Source organism: Orbicella franksi, chromosome 8 (assembly GCF_964199315.1).
Source record: "Orbicella franksi chromosome 8, jaOrbFran1.1, whole genome shotgun sequence".
Classification (NCBI taxonomy): Eukaryota; Metazoa; Cnidaria; class Anthozoa; order Scleractinia; family Merulinidae; genus Orbicella; species Orbicella franksi.
The window spans coordinates 17336972-17350588 of record NC_138152.1 but is presented as its reverse complement, the minus strand read 5'-3'; positions in this window follow the sequence as shown (position 1 = coordinate 17350588).

The window sequence follows — 13617 nt, the reverse complement described above, 5'->3', positions numbered from 1 at the left end:
TTAATTACAAATAATAAATAATGTAAACAGTAATAACATAAACATACATAAAAATGGGTACAAACATACATAAAAATACAAACACAAAGAAAACGGCACTTATATTATTCGAACTATAGTTATCCTTTATATGACGGCTGTTTTTCTACACAGAATGGAACTAAAATTATCGAGTGTATTTATTTAAGTCACATATATTCGAACCCTTATTAAGCGGACACACCCTAATCTCGTACCCAGATCTCACTCTGTTTGCCGCTAAAAAGTGAGATATGAGAAAGTTCGATACTACGCCATTTTTTATTGGCTACTGTGAAAAGAGATGCAGCAATAATACCTTAACCGTGAATGGTTCTTTTTAAGGGTCCCAATTTTCCACATGGCCGTGGGAGATCTGGGTTCGAGGATAGGTACACCCAAATGTCGTGCTGTGTACATTTGAAAATGGAAAAGCCCGAAGCTACTGATTGAAGATGGAAAATGTTTATGGGCCGCTGTACCCGGGCAATGAACCTTTAAATACGTAGGCCACTTGAATACGTTCGACATCGAATTCTGAGGCGTAAGCGACCCCGAAAGCCTTACGAAATGGACAGCGGATTAACAAAAAGTCTAACAGTGAGTGAAGGAGTGAAATCCGTCCCATACTTATAACTCACTATATAAATTAGTAACAAAAGTAAAACACACATGACGTCCAATTCAGTGTTACTCTAAATACGAAGTGCGAGAAAATATTGTACTTTCAATGCTTAGTTACCATGACAATGCACCGAGCTTAAGACCATATAGATGCCGTGAACAATTAAAATTTTAGTAGCACTTACGCTGTAGCCTACGTTGCAGCCAGACGTGTCGCAAAATCCCCGATATAGTCCGTCTGTGAAGCTGCTCCCAAAAGCTTGTTCTGATATCCCGCATGGATACACGGATCTGTGTATCCATTTCTGATTGGCTAGTTTCTTACGCGCCTTGTGACTGGTCATATTCTTGCGAAATATATCACGCAATGCTAACAATAGAGTGACAGAACTACACAACTCCTATCCACGTGTATTAATAAATAGCCACTTTGAAAGTTTTGCTCGAACTAGTATATCTTTAAGGATCTGCCCCTTTGGTATGATACGATAGGGGGATCTTTGAATATTTCACTCAGCAATAATCCTGTGTTTTCAGGAGGACATTTCCAGAGTAGAGCCCTGGAGTAGAGCCGTTAGAGGTCATAGGTCTATGTGGTTTCCGCTGTTATCAGCGTGTAATTTGTAAGAGTTTGACACCTCTGTTTTTTGCCATGTGCTAACTTTTTTTGGCTCATTTGTACTCCAGGATATGTTTTAAGCTCTCTAGATGTTAGCTCTGGAGGGACAAAGTTTGAAATATTCCGCGAACATGTTGGTTACTTGCATTTTGAATTATTACGCCAGGCCCGGCTGTTTAGTTAACTGTTGCAAGTTATGCTGCTTCTTATCACGGTTGTCATATTTATCTTTGTCCGGCTTCGCCAGAGAACATGGTCTTCCATAAGCGATCGTAATGGCGATATTACAACGAGAACACTGGAACTACGAGGCTTTTCGAACAGAGCATCGGCAGCGATCGGAAGACACTGGAAAATCAAAGATATTACCGTAGCCCGTCGGCAAATTTGCAAAAATATTTTGACATCCAAGAAATTCGCGAAGCGAGGTTTCCTGTTCAGGTAGAAGATTATCGATTTCAAACTGCTCTCTCACGGATTTGAACGCTTTTTACCAATCTTCTTCTGTTATTGCAGACATCTTATTTCCAACTCGAAGTAGATTCGACGTTTAATAATGTACAAATGTACAAATGTTCTTGGGAAACCCACACACAATTATTTTTAGCATTACGTGATAGTTGCGTGATCGCTTTCGCAAGAATTATCCAATCAGAAAGTGCGTAAGAAACTAGCCAATCAAAAATGGATACACAAACTGCGGGATATCAGAACAAGCTTTTGGGAGCTGTTGCGCAGACGGACTATACCGGCGGTTTAGACTGTCTGCGACGCAGGCTATTACACTGTGGTAAAAATAAAAAAAATAAAATAAAATAAAAATTTCGATTTACAATAGTCATCGCCAAAAACATTGATTCTTTTAAGAATCAATGTACGTAGTAAAAAAAAAAATGGCCTGCAAAGGCGGTGGTAGTAATAACCATAAAGATATGCCAGGCTTTGGAAGACACATGAGCAATGAAATTGTTTCCATGCTTACTTACCGTTTGCCTGGACTCGAAGTTGTCCCACGATGGCCAAAACAATAACGATGCTACAACTATTCATGTCGGTCGACCACAACTATCAAAGAAAATATACACGTGGAATAAAATGGAGACTTTTAGTCTAAATATAAAGGAATAATTTTAGTTTAGTCCCCTGAAATCACATACCGTGGTACAATCTTCCTATTTCATAACTCGGCGATCCGCCTTTCTTTTGTGAACCACTCCAACAGTATATATACTATATACACGGTTAAATGTCGCTTTGTACATAACGCTGTCATGTCATCATGTCAAGCTGTCATGAGATCGATAGCTTTGTAGACCCAGGCTGACTTAAAAGCTATAACAACCTGCTGAAATAAAATTAATATGATAACGACGTCTTAGACCATAAAAAACACGGAGATCACAAATCACATACCTGCTTTAGATATTCCCAGTAATCATTAAAAGAGCTCTATGTCGCCCTCTGAGTTTAGAAAGTTCCGATCAATCAATTTATATTGTTCACGCCCACGGAAATAAAACTTTGCTGTTTTCAAATCGACATTTAGTCGAAAACATTTGTCTAATAAAAACGTCTTTGTCGCCACCAACTTCGAAATGACATGTTTTTGTTCTTAAATACAATAGACAGGTCAGCTAAGCATTAGTCAAATATCTCAATATTACCAATTTATGGGGTTGTCGCCTAGCATAAGATTTTTGTATTTTACATTTTTTGTTAAAGTGCTTTGAATAAAGCGTTGTTTACAAAACACAAAAAAATCGCGTATTTGAAAAATAGACGCATAATTATAACATAGAGTCGCTCTATTGGTAAATGTGTCCCAAAATGACGGTGAAGTCCACAGTTGTTGCTGACTCCATGGCAAGGCACACACGTATTCCTATCGACTTTCAACACAGTGGTATGGCATAGTGACTAACAAATTGGGCCAGAATCTAAATGATATCCCAACAAGGAATTATTTACGTTAATTGCCAAGTTCCTTTCATGGTTTCAAGCGCCTCTTTTTCCTGTAGTATCAGTAAGTTTGGTATAATGAACATTGCATGTTCAACAAGTATGGGTCGAATTTTATAAGTAAAATGGACAAAAGAGCGGCATTGCCTCATGTGACCGAGAAGATCGCTTAGGGCGATTAAGCAAAGGGCTTATATATTCGACTACTAGTGTTCTATGCGGAGCTGATAGAGGAGACAAAATTTAGTCAGAAACATTTCCTACTTGGCAATATCAAATCGTATAAACTAAATGCGTATCGGAAATCAGCCCTTAGTTGTCTAAAGAATGATTAATGCTATTCATTAGTTAAAACCCTTTCTAGTGGATGGCAGAGTTCGTGTTGCTAACTACTGGCGGATGGTATTATCCATCCTTTGATAAACTGGGCCCAGCTGAGCTGTTAAGTAATCATGAAAATTGTTTGTTTGCACACATCCTGTTCCTGTTTGGCCTCATCCTTATATCTCTTTGATGCATTACCGAGGGAAATTTGAAGCCATTAACACATGATTTAAAACGTTCAATGCAATTTCAAATGAGTTGCATACGATAAGAAGCTTTCTCCCGTCTTCATCTTTTTAAAAAGATTCAGTTATAGTGAAAAGTTTCAAATAAATTTCATATAATTAAAATATGGCCTAGCGTATGTTGTAAAAGTGTAATTATAAATGACCATATTATCTCCCACATTGTCATAATAACATTGTGCCGCAATAATAAACAAATGGAAAGTTTCCGACAAATATATTAAACTAAACATTATCTAGTAATTAACGCTGGTTAATACAAGTAAAAAAAAAAAGGTTTACAAAAGCCGAATGATCTTAGGTATTAAAAGTTGTTTACCGCCGATTGCTTTCATGAGGAGTACTTCAGTAGCCTCGTATTTTGATTGGTTGTTTTACGTAAGGATGAAGTAAAAATATCATCTTGATCTGAATTTCACTTGAGCTCTTTGACAGTCCACCGAAGACCGAATTGAATTAAACTCAGAGTCATCGTCTGGAATTGAAAAAAAAAAACATGTTACAACAAATATGATCACATCAAATAATTTTTAAGGTGAACCGAATTTAATTCAAATACATAAATACGTAAATGCAAGACTGGGAGAGAGCGTCATGGCGGACGGCAGCTAATTTAAAAGCTCTGATGCTGTCTCCAATTCCCTCCCCGAACCGTAACTTTCAATGCCAGACAAAATAGCAAAAGTTAAAACAACGGTTACTAGAAAATGGGAAGAACGTAACCACGTGGAACCACGTGCAAAACTTGTTAAATCGACAGACAACCAGGTTATGGCGTCCTCGCAATCGGAAACTGAGGGAACGGTCAGAGAATCGAGCAACACGAGTCTCGAAGATATAAAGAGAATTCTAGACAACATCCCAGATACCATTGCAAGAATCTTACATGAAAATGGTCAACTCAGAGACGAATTGAAAGAACTTAAGGCATCTTTGAAATCGAAAGACCGAGAGGTGCAGAGTTTACAAGAATCGTTGTCGAAAACGTGTGAACGAAAGGCTTTGGAACTGGAACTCAACGCGGCAAAAGTTAAGATTAATAAACAAGGCGACGAAATACACAACTTATGGGATAACCTTTGTGGTGACCCTCAACATTCCTTGCGTGACATTTCTGGAACATTCTTGCGTTATCACATGACATTTAGTTCTTAGAGGGGGATTTGCCAATTCCCCCCCCCCCCTATTGTAAACACGTGCCCTTTGAGCAAGTTGTTGTGGTTCGAGTGTTCTGTTGTTAGCAGAATTAAAGGAGATTAACTCTTATTACTGTTCGTCTATGTTGAACGCTAAATTGGTGACCCCGACGTGATCATGCCCGACGAAGCTGCCATTCAGGCACAAACAACCATGGTCGCTAGTGCTGTTTTGCCGAAACTACCGGATTTCTGGCCGTCTGACTCCGAACTTTGGTTCGCACAAGCTGAAGCGTTGTTCGCAGCTCAAAATATCACCGAGGAAAAGACGAAGTTTGGTCATGTGGTTCGCGTTCTCCCAGCCGAATATGCCTGGGAAATACACGACATTATTCTGCGACCGCGAGAAGCTCCTTACGCAGCACTGAAAACCGAAGTTCAAAACCGTGTCTGCCCTTCAAAACGACAACGCTTACAGCAGCTTCTACACGTGGAAGACCTTGGTGATGAAAGCCATCACAACTTTCACGGCATATGTTGAAGCTTCGCGGAGGTACAGTCACAGATGCTGCCATTGATGAGATTTTTTGTGAGCTTTTCCCGCAAAAACTTCCACTCACCGTTCGCACAGCCCTTGCGGTGGACAAAGATGCCAGCCTCAGCGAGCTCGCCGACATGGCGGACAACATGGCGGAAGTCCAAGATCCTCAAGCACCGGTTTATCAGCTCCTGCACCAGGGTGATTCTGAAATTACCGCCATTAAAACCGAGCTACAAAAGATCTGGAAAACATTGCAGTCGCCTTCATCAGCGCGGGAAGAACCACAGTCTCGCTCCCCACCTGATATTTGTTGGTACTACGAGCGATTTGGTGCGAAAGCTTTAAAATGCCGTGAGCCTTGCAAGTTTCAACAGCCACAGGGAAACTCGACCACCAGTCTGTGAACGCAGCCCTCGCGACTGCCACCTCTCCCCTTCTTCGACTTTATGACAAGAAGGCCAAACTGAATTTTTTAATTGACACAGGAGCTGCACTTAGCGTGTTTCCGACCAGACGATCAGATCGTTCCAAGGAAGGTGACGTTACCTTGCGAGCTGCGAATAACTCTGTCATTAACACTTACGGTTCTCGACAGTTAATCCTCAATTTCGGGCTCCCACGCCCACTAACCTGGCAATTTCTAGTAGCTGATGTCAACCAATTATCGGCGCTGATTTTCTGTTGCAACACAAATTGTTGGTCGTCGACCTAGCCAGAATGGAATGGGACACGTGTCGAAGCAGAACCTTTACTATGCCCCACTCCTCACCTTAATGTTCTTTCTCCTCCACCGTCCACCAGTGATCCTCTCACACGACTTCTGGATGACTTCCCGTTATCGACAAGCCCTTGCACCAGTGATACCCCTATCAGACACGGTGTCTCCCATCATATTGTCACCGAAGGCCGACCCGTCTTTGCACGACCGCGACGTTTCTCCCCAGAGAAATTAGTTGCCGCCAAAGCCGAGTTCAACAAACTCCTCGACATGGGAATTGTGCGCCCATCCTCCAGAACATGGGCCTCTCCACTCCACATTGTCCCAAAAGGCAATGGTGAAAGGTGCCCATGCGGAGACTACCGCAGGCTGATTTTACGTCCAATTTGGCTGGTAAAACCATCTTTTCTAAGATTGACTTGGTTCGCGCCTACCATCAGATCCCTGTTACCATGGATGTGGATGACATCGCTAAGACGGCCATTATAACCCCAGTTAGTCTGTACGAGTTTTGCCGCATGCCCTTTGGCTTAAGAAATGCTGCCCACACCTTCTAGCGGTTCATTGACGATGTCTGTCGTGACCTGGACTTTGTCTTCTTCTACCTAGACGACATCTTGATCGCTAGCTCCTCCCTAGAAGAGCACCTTCAACACCTTCAAACCCTCTTTCAGCGCTTATCTGACCATGGCCTTGTCATCAACCCAGCCAAATGTGAATTTGGCAAGGCAAAAGTGAACTTCTTGAGCCACACCATTAGCGCAGCTGGTATCCGTCCCAACATTACCCGTGTTGAAGCGGTTCGCACGTTTCCAGTTCCCCAAGACAAGAAAGCACTGCACCAGTTCGTTGCAATTGGCCTCATAAATTACTATCACCGCTTTGTCTCCAGGTGTGCTGAGATCTTACAGCCTCTACACCTGGCGCTGGCAGAGGACAGTTTCATGTGGACTGCCTCCTGTCAGCAAGCATTCGAAGCAGCCAAAATTAAATGGCTCTGTCGGAGGCTGTGATGTTGGTCCATCCTCAGCCGCATGCTGCCACCTGCACCACGACAGATGCATCAAACCTCTCTGTTGGAGCAGTGCTTGAACAGTTCATTAATGGACAGTGGAAACATATCTCCTTCTTTTCAAAGAAGTTGAGCCCTGCGGAACTGAAACGCAGTGCCTTTGATCGTGAACTATTGGCTGCTTATCTCGCTGTCCGACACTTCCAGTATTTTTTTGAGGGCTTTCGATATCAACACTGACCACAAGCCTCTTACCTTTGCGCTTCACTCCAGTGCCGAACGGCATTCACCACGGCAGGCCCGGCATCTGGCTTTTATTTCTGAACTCACGACAGACATCCGCCATATCGAAGGTCAAGCTAATCGTGTCGCTGATGCACTGTCCCGCAACATCCTTACCCTGCAACAATCCCCACTCGATCTTGACACCCTTGCTACTGCCCAATACCAGGATGAAGAGCTCCTTAAACTTTCCACCTCCCCCACTTCGTTGCAGCTTGCACAAGTACTTCTTTCGCATTCTGGGCGGACTCTTCTTTGTGATGTCTCCCACGGTCGTCCTCGTCCTCTGGTGCCCTCCGCGATGCGTCGAGCCATATTTGACAAAATGCACTCTTTGTCTCATCCCGGCATCAAGGCCTCTCGTCGTCTGATGTCGGAACGGTACGCCTGGCCCAATATGAAGAGAGACATTGCCTGCTGGACCCGTACTTGCCATGACTGTCAGCAGTCAAAAGTGCAGCGGCATGTTAAAGCCCCACTGAAGGCCTTCTCCCCACCAGAATGTCGTTTCTATAGTATTCATGTGGACATTGTTGGGCCCTTACCTCCATCCAAAGGCTACACTTACCTGCTTACTTGCATTGACCGATACACCCGCTGGCCCGAGGCAATTCCAATGGTTGATGCCACCGCTGAGTCCTTCGCTTCAGCCCTCGTAACGGGCTGGATCTCACGCTTTGGTGTTCCAACGACGATTACCTCTGACCTGAGATAGCAGTTTGAGTGTGATCTTTGGCATTCCCTCATGAACCTCTTTGGTACTACACAACTCCGCATCACAGCGTACCACCCACAGGCAAATGGTCTGGCAGGTAGTAACTGGGTCGATGACCTCCCTATTATCCTTCTTGGAATTCGTGCGACTCTCAAGGAAGACCTATCATGTACATCAGCAGAAATGGTATATGGCACGACCCTCCGTCTGCCAGGGGACTTCTTCTCTGCCCCCACGATCGAGCACCCATCCTCATTTGTGTCAAGACTGCGTTCTTCCATGCAGCACCTCCAGTTTGTTCCTACGGGATGGCACGGCCGTCATGCTGTATATCTCCCTTCTGATCTCCATACAACCACCCACATGGGTGCGGCGTGACAGCCACAAACCTCCACTTACGCACCCTTACGATGGTCCCTTCCTGGTTCTCCGCCGTTTCGACAAGCAGTTTACCCTGGACATCAATGACAAGACCAAAGAAATCACAGTTGACCGTTTAAAGCCTGCTAAGCTGATTGGAGATCCTGGTACTGTTGATCTTTAGCTTCCAGCTGCAGTTTCTGCCCCACATTCTCCAACACTCCCAGCTCCTCGAGAGAGCACTAGCACTCCGAATCAAATTCCTTCTCACCCGCCCACCACAACCCGGGCAGGCCGCCCCAGTCGTCGAGCAACACACCTCTCCGATTACCTCTGACTGGTAGGGGGTACTGTGATGACCCTCAACATTCCTTGCGTGACATTTCTAGAACATTCTTGCGTTATTACATGACATTTAGTTCTTAGAGGGGATTTGCCAATTCCCCCCAATTGTAAGCACGTGCCCTTTAAATTTGAGCAAGTTGTTGTGGTTCGAGTGTTCTTTTGTTAGTAGAATAAAAGGAGATTAACTCTTATTAGTGTTCGGCTATTCTGAACGCTAAACCTTGATAGCTTAGAACAATAGACAGGAAAAAACAGCCTGGAAATCCATGGTGTCCCAAAAGAAGCGTGCAGCTCTACGGAAGAGGCATCCTTGCAATCGCCAATGCGTTAGATGTTGACATTTCATCAAATGATATAGAAATATCGCATCATCTTAAAAAAAGAAACAGCAATACCGCAATTATCGTTAAGTTTGCAAGCCACAAAGTTAAAACCAAACTATATAAAGCAAGAACAGGGCTCAAGACAGTGAAAATGTCAAGTGTATTTGCGAGATGCCCTGTATCCATTCCAGAGTTTAAAGATCGCATCTTTATTAATGAAAACCTCACAGGTCACAGACGCTTTGTCATGGGTCAAGCAAACAAGATGCGGAGAGACGGTTTACTTCTTGGCTGTTGGTCGTTGGACGGTAAGATGTTCGTAAAAACGTCGCCTGATGGATCCCTCACTAGGATCGTTAGTGAAGACGATCTTAAAAATTTGTAATTAACCGTTTTGCAGAAATCTTACAAAAACCGTAAATAACGTATCGAAGTGCAAATTTGCATATTTTGAGGGAAATGAGATCAAACAGGGAGGAGGAAGAGAGACTAGCACTTTTTCGCTTTGCTTCCCTTCCTTTGCAGGACTAAAGTTTGTAAGTAGAATTTCTTTTTTCTTTTGGAAATTGGAAATACTTTCAAACCTCCCAGCGTGGTCACTTTTTTGTTGTTGTTGTTTACTGAGTGCGGTGTTTGTCTTGTATTTTTTTTAAGAACTGTGCAACTTCACTTCGTAATTCTTTCGTTCATCTTGGTTACCTTTGCGATTACTAATTAAGTTAGTCTCTTAAGCGTAGCTCATTTATATTTCTGAACTTTACTAGTATTTTTGTCTGTCTTCGTATTTTCGTTTTCTATTTTTTTTACTTATTTTTTTCTCTGGCTCAAGCCTTTGTTGCTGTTTGTTAGCATAGCTATTTTACATTTAAGAATAGGTGTTAGGTTTTATTCGGTAGAATACTATGAAATTCATCAAAATCTTATCATTGAATGTAAGGGGGTTGCATAATCACGTCAAGGGAAGGGCATTGCTTTTGTATCTCAAGAATCAAAATGCAGATTTTTATTGTCTTCAGGAAACCTTTTCGTTAAAGGAAGATGAAGTCCCTAAGGCTTCAGAATGGGGTGGGAAAAATACTTTTCTCACACGGTACAAAACATTCCAAAGGTACTTGCATATTGCAGAGGCCAAACTCTTTCTTCTCTTTAGAGCCTCTGTCTATTGATCCTAACGGTAGATTGTTTATCGCAAAAATCAAGCTAGGTGAAGATTTTTGTTAGCTTCCGTTTATGCTCCATGTGATTCCCGACAGCAAACTTTGTTTACACAGAACTTATGTACAGATGATGTCTCTAAAACAAACACGTCCAGAACTATAATCGCTGGTGACTGGAACACCACTCTTCATTCCTTAGATAAACGTGGAGGGCGACAATGACAAGAAACAAGTTACAGGAATTCTCTTCTTAGTTTTATGGAGGAATTAGGTCTTGCTGATGTTTATCGAGTCTTACACCCCCAAAAGAAGGCATTTACTTATGAATCAAAATTTCTGATACTTAAATCTAGCGTTGACTTTTTTCTCATTGCGCAGTCTTTAAAGTCAAACATAAGAACAGCTGAAATCTGCTTCTCAGTTGCTCTAGACCACAAGGCCATTTACTTGAGCGTAAAAATCAACGACGCGTTTCATCGCGGCCCAGGCACGTGGATATTCAATAACAAATTATTAGAAGACGAAAAGTATGTTCAGCTTATCACAGGATGTTTACCGAGAATTTTAGCAGAGTATCAAGAAGTTGAGAGCCATCAACTTTTATGGAAACTTATTAAGATGGAGTTTCGCTCTGAAACCGTAACATACTCGAAAGCTAAACGCAACTCCGAATTTAAAAACAGGGAAACTTATGTTCAGGGAAAACTCGATGCCCTTGATAATGAAATATGTCACGGAAACAAGCATTTCAACCAACCATTGTTAGATGAATACGAATCTATCAAGACAGAACTGAAAGATATTTACAAAAAAAAAAAAAGGTAAAGAAGTCATGTTCCGTTCAAAAGCCCGCTGGATTGAAAAAGGTGAGAAACCTACCAATTATTTTTTCAATTGAGAAAAGCGAAACTTTGAGAAAAAGGTTATTGCACATTTAAAACTTGAGAATAGCGAGATAATTTCGGACATGAAACAAATCAACTAAGAAATAGAATTATTTTATAGCGATTTACTAGAGACAAAAATCATCCGGCTTTCTTTCCACGGGAATGTTTGCTCCTTTGTTGAGGACCTAGACATTCCCAAATGTCTTTTGAGGGATCAGTGTCTCTTGAATCTGACCTGACACTTGATGAGATAAAAAACGTTGTAACATCCTTTCAGAACAACAAATCCCCTGGTGAGAATGGCTTTTCCAAAGAATTTTATGAAACATTCTTCGACCTAATTGGCACACATCTCCTTAATTCATATAATGAAACTTTTACCAAAGGACAATTGTCAATATCTCAAAGATTTGGCGTTATCTGTTTGATACCGAAAGACGACTCCTGCGTTATTGAGCTGTCCAATTGGCGACCGCTAACTCTCTTAAACGTTGACTACAAAATCTTTGCAAAAGCAATTGGCCAAAGAATTGAGTCAATCCTACTGTCTTTGATTATACACTCTGATCAAACAGGCTTCATTAAAGGTTGATTCATTGGCCAAAATGTTCGGCTTTTAAATGATATTATGGAATATACAGAGGCTAAAAAAGCTCCCAGGCATCCTACTTTTTATTAATTTTCGTAAAGCCTTCGACACCATTGAATGGAATTTTATCCACAAGTGTATTGAATACAACTTTGGTCCAAATATTACAAAATGGATATCCATTCTTTCCAATGATGTTGAAAGTGGCTTTTTTTCATGACTCATTACTTCAAAGTCTCTCGAGGTGTCCGTCAAGGGTGTCCTCTGAGTCCTCTTTTGTTTGTGTTAGCGGTTGAAATGCTAGCCCTCAAAAGACGCCAAAGCCAACTCTGCCGGGGCATCGCACTCCCAAGTGGACAGAACGCTAAGATCTCACAGTTTGCGCATGATACAACCCTGATTCTTGAAGATACCACGTCACTTAGAAATGCCATGAATATGGTTAATTCATTTGGAGTATTATCCAAAAGCCTTGTGGATTGGTGCTTCGAGCAAAAATAAGATAGAACCTTTAAAATTCCAGCGTCCAAAAGATCCCATAAAATTCCTTGGAACTTACCTTTCCCACGATGCAGCTGCCAACAACAACAATAATTTTTATGTTAAAATAAGGAAAATGGAAACGAAGCTTAAGATATGGCGGTCGCGGGACCTGACGCTCTTTGGGAGAACTATGCTAGCAAAATCCCTAGGGTTGTCATAGCTAATCTATACTGCCTCCATGCTTTCTGTCCCAGAAACAGCGATACAACAAACCCAAAGTAAACTGTTTGCTTTTCTATGAAAGAATTTGAAAGATAAGGTTAAGCGACAGGTTCTGTTCCGCCCCTTATCTAAGGGTGGGCTAAGCTTTCCCTGCTTCAGGACTGTTATAGAAGCGCTGCGTCTCAGTTAGATAAGTAGATTCTTAAACAACACTCGTGACACCTGGACGGCAATGCCTATTTACTACTTCGATAAACATGGCGGACTCCTTTTTCTTCTAAACTGTAATTACAGTGTCGAGAAATTAGAAAGAAAAATACCTCTCTTTTATCGAGAACTCCTTGATCACTTTCAAGAACTGCGCAGCAATTACGAAGATTCATTGAAACACGAATTCATTTTGTGGAACAACAGTGATATAACTATAAAAGACAAATCGGTCTTTTGGAAAGCCTGGCGGGATAGTAATGTTCTTTTTGTGCAAGACTTGCTGAACAGTTAAGGTAATTATCTTTCACCACAAGAATTCAGCGATAAGTATAACACCAAAGTTAACTTTCTGCAATACTACCAAATCACCTCAGCTATTCCCGCTTATCTCAAAAGTTACGCATCAGTTCATATGGACCTTGGGGATCTGAATTCAATTTGCGAAAACTTCGATTTCCAAAACTTTCTGCAAGCAGTTTTATAACTTTTTGTAGAGGAAATCAAAACAGAACCTACTGCGATTAAATCATGGCGGAAAAATTGTCCTGAAGTTGCTGACAATTGGATGAACTGTATCCAAAACAATTGTAAAATCACTCGGGATAATAAGTTAAAACAATTCTATTTCAAGTTGTCGCACAGAATACTAGTCACTAATAAATAGGTTAATCGATTTGGAATAACTGACTATGTCAAATGTGTTCTGTGCGGTGAAAATGACTCATTCTTTGATTGTCAATCTCTCCTGAAATTATGTGACGAGTGTCTTCAATGGTTCAATAGTTTACACCAAATCAATGTCAGCCTAACCTCGCTACAATGCTTTCTCAATTAACCAACACCAAACA